The sequence below is a fragment of the Musca vetustissima genome, unplaced genomic scaffold (assembly GCF_032173495.1).
Source record: "Musca vetustissima isolate MV318-11 ecotype Yass unplaced genomic scaffold, APGP_CSIRO_Mvet_v1 utg8257, whole genome shotgun sequence".
Classification (NCBI taxonomy): Eukaryota; Metazoa; Arthropoda; class Insecta; order Diptera; family Muscidae; genus Musca; species Musca vetustissima.
Genome location: NW_026887705.1, coordinates 41608 through 46059, shown reverse-complemented (window position 1 = coordinate 46059; position 4452 = coordinate 41608). Strand labels below are relative to the sequence as shown.

Sequence of the window (4452 nt, the reverse complement as noted above, 5' to 3'; positions counted from 1 at the left end):
AATATTGATAATTTTGTTAAGGGGTTTTATACCTAATGACAATCTACAATAAGAAAACAATGAGTGGAGCAGTTTAGTCGGACGAAGACTACCATATGATACTCTACACAACTACCAGCGATCTCTAAGTTTCAGTGGATATTTCGAGCTTGGATAATATTTCGCGATATTTACGCTCTCTTCAACGATTAGAGGTCAGCAGCTCCTTTGCGGCATCTTTTCCGAATCATGTTTTCCCGGATTAAAAAAGTATTCTTCTTTAAGATTCACATTTTGTTATTTTACACAAAAAAGTTTTGATTAATTTGACTCTCCAAATTTTGCCCTTTCATTATCATGACGGTCATACACAACAGTTGGTCAGATCGCCTTCCAATGTTCAGCTAATAATTGGGGCATCTAGACTCTAGAGCGACTAGGAAACCAGCCATCTATTTGTCGGTGCATTTCATCCACGGAATATCATCTGATCATCATCGCAAATTATAGGCGTCGTCCTTGGCCATAACAGGAACCTCAAGCAAAATTTCCTATCCATCAATGCTACATTTTTGTACTCTAGTATGGTAATGGTAATACTAAACAGTATTTGAATGCGTATACTCCTGTAAGTAAGTATCCGAGTACATACAACAATATAATTGGTATCAGTTTAAAGGTCAGCCACTCCTCTTGGATATGCTATCAACTTCTTGAGTCTATGTCCTTCAGTCGTAAAATATACACCATAAAATACAACATTTGTAATTGTTTCGATATGATCCGCTATTTCATCCTCATGGGGTCATCTTTGGCCAGAACCTGTTCGATTTGTGTATAACTGTGGCCTGTATCGTGTTCATAAATGATAATGGACAAACTAAAGGATACACATGTCTAGATCGACTTAGCTAGTTGAGATATGAAGGTGGGTTTAGGACCAATATTTCGCGGGGTTAAAATTCTTTCGGCCGCACAAAGCTATAATTCCCCGAAAACATAGTTTTGTAAGTTTTTATAACAGATGAAAAGCGTTTGCTTCATCTAAAATACCACAAACTTTGGCTTATCTTTATTTAGGGGCTATGCCTAAAAATGGGCCGATATAACCCATCTTCGAACTTTCCCATTTCTTCTTTAATAAATTATTCTTAACTTGTAACATTTTATAACTTTATAATTAAACTTAACTAAAGCCACAGGTTCAACTAATTTAGCCCTTAACTAAATTCAACCAAAACCTTTTCTTCAAAAAAAAACTTGATATACAACATTTGTTTTCATACGCCGATATTCGCATAACCAATTATGTTCGCTAAGATGATTTATCATATTACGAAATGGTTTAACGCCCTATTTACCAATTTTGTGTTTTTTTTTTCATTTTCTAACCCTGTCCAGAACTAATTAATACCATATCAAATGATTCAATTTTGCACTTGCCCATAGCAGACATACAGACAAAACTTCCACTGCATTAAAACATCCCTCCATGCTCTATTACCTTTTTTGTTCTGTCAAATTATAGAATTTTACCTAATCATGTCACCATCTAATATGACAGAATAATTCGATTGAATTTGATGCAAAATCTCTGCAAATTTTCACCCAAAAAAGGGAGAAATCAATCAAAAGTGTTCTATAAAGTGTCAGTCGTGTTTATAACTTATTTGTTGTTGGTCGATTGGGGCGATTAATGTCAGTGAGTATTTTGGCACAGATGTTCATTTCAATTGTGTGGTGTAGTGTCGATAATACTGTTCAACATGGTGAGTATTAAATAAGTTTGGGTGGTGTGTTCTCTTGACGAGTTTTGTTCTTTGGAGTAAAGGTGGTGGATTTCGTACACAGTACAGATGTTATCAATTTATTCTATGGTGAAAGTGACGTTATTGTGTTGAATTTAGATTATTGTACATTGCTTCACAACTGCCTCCGTGGCGCAATTGGCTAGCGCGTTCGGCTGTTAACCGAAAGGTTGGTGGTTCGAGCCCACCCGGGGGCGGCCAGCTTTTTGTTGTTTAAAAAATAAAGTTTTTACAATACACATTATAATTTTTATACCCTTCACCACACTGTGGTACAGGGTATTATGTCTTTGTGCATATGTTTGTAACAGGCAAAACGAAACGAGATAGACCCATAGTTCCTTTTGAGAATATTCATAGAATTACTTTCTGAGTCGATTTATGCATGTCCGCCCGTCTGTCCGTCTGTTGGTGTTAAATTGCAAACAAAGTACAGGTCGCATTTATAATCCGATTTGGATGAAATTTGGCACAGCTCCTTTGTTTGGCCCAAGAACGAACCCTATTGAAATTGGGAAAAATCGGTTCAGATTTAGATATAGCTTCCATATATAGTTTCGTCTGATTTCATGTAAATGGTGTATGAAAGTCCCTATATATCATTCGATTTGCACCAAATTTGGCATAACGTACTAAATTGAGCCTAGAGTGGTGTCTGCCAAGTTTCGAGAAAATCGGTCCAAATTTAGATATAGCTCCCACATATATTTTCGTCCGATTTCATGTAAATGGTGCATGAAATTCCCTATATATCTTTCGATTTGCACGAAATTTGGCATAACGTACTGAATTGTGCCTAGAATGATGTCTGGCAAATTTCGTGAAAATATTCCGACTTGTAACGAACTGGTTTGAAGAAAGTTAAGTTATGTTAATGTAATCCATTATCATTATCCATTCCCTTTATAGAATACAATCCTGATAGTGAACCATCGTGGTCATCTTCTTATTATTAGAAGTATTATTCAGAATATCTAGTAAAAATGAGATGTAGATTACAAAATAATCCGAAAGATTTGTTTAAATTCATTCACATTGAACGTAAAGTTCGCGCATTTCCTAGTTATATTAAACTTGGTAGTTCAGATCATCTAATAATTCTGATATTCTAAATATGTTTGGCAAATTTTTCCAGAACAATTATTCAAACTTTCCGTTTAATTTTAATTATAACTACCATATGGAAAGGTAAACCATTTTCCACATTAAATGCCCTGAAATCACTAAAAACTTATAATTCTGCTAAAGTCTTGTACTTACCACTAACAGATTTATTTAACTACTCTTCAGCTATATAAGCAATCCCTTTACACTGCTCACAGTTTATTAATAGCTTGATATTATGGGTTTGCCGACAATCCTCCTTAACTGAATTTCCTCTTATTTACAACATTGTACTCAAAAAGTACATTTCAATTGATTTCTCTCAGATAATACCAGTGTTTCATCTGGTGTTCCTAATGGAAGCCATTGTGGCTCTTTGTCCTTTATTTAAATGATCTTCAATCTATAATCCGGTTTTCTAATATTTTAATGTTTTCAGATGATGTAAATTCTGTTTTGTAGTCTAAATACACTTAACTCTTCATTAACCCTTTCAGCGTTTTTGTCGAATATATTCGATATTTAAACGTACTCTCTTTCTTTGCGATTTTTCGGTTATCCTATGTACCGTTACTATTGATGTTTTTATTTTTGCTGAAAGACAGACGAAACAGGCCGAGGGTTAAAATGACAGTTGCTATTTTTTCTAAACTATGTCCCTTTATATGATTTTAAATACAAAATTTTAGATTTTTATTCCGACAAAAAATTGACACTGAAAGGGTTAAACTTGCAACATGACATACACTCATTCGTAAACTGTTGTAGTGCCAATGGTATGTCGCTAAACCGTAAGAAGTGCAAAAAATTATCTCTTTCTAGGACCAGCCCCATACCTATTGATTACTTTATAGGTTCTCATAAATTTGACTCTGTAGACTCATTTACAGATCTTGGTATCATTTTAGATAACAAATTGCGTTTTCATTTACATATTGAATCATGTGTTAACCAGTAAAGAAAGTAGTAAAGTCGAGTTGGGCCGACTATATGATACCCTTCACCACTTTGGCTATATTCTACATATGTATGTTGTATGAACCGATTTCAGGGAAACTTGCCAGAGACGAATTTATATTACTTCAGAACGTTGTGTCAATCGGCCTAGCTATGGATCTTTTCACGAAGCTTAGCAACACCTTTCTAGACTTAATTCAGTACCCTTTACCAAAATTCGTACAAATCGAAAGGTATATAGAGACTTTAATGGACTATTTACCTAAAATCGAGCGAAACTATATATGGGAGCTATATCTAAATCTGAACCGATTTTCACGAAACTTTGCACACATTCTAGACTTAATTCAGTACACTATGCCAAATTTCGTGCAAATCGAAAAATATATAGGGACTTTGGTACACAATATACCTTAAATCGGACGAAAATATATTTGGGAGCTATATCTAAATCTGAGTCATGCATAAATCGACTCAGAAAGTGATTCTATGCATATTCTCAAAAGGAACCCATGGGTCTATCTCGATTATTTTTGCCTGTTACAAACATATGCACATAGACATAATACCCTGTACCACAGTGTGGTGAAGGGCTTTATAAAGC

General features: G+C 34.7%; 1 non-coding gene across 1 annotated transcript; it reads left to right on the top strand.

Annotated features, from left to right (window-relative positions):
• Positions 1-1910: 1910 nt before the first annotated feature.
• On the top strand, positions 1911-1984 carry Trnan-guu (transfer RNA asparagine (anticodon GUU)). The gene has a single exon. It is a non-coding gene; the product is annotated as a tRNA-Asn (tRNA).
• Positions 1985-4452: the final 2468 nt, after the last annotated feature.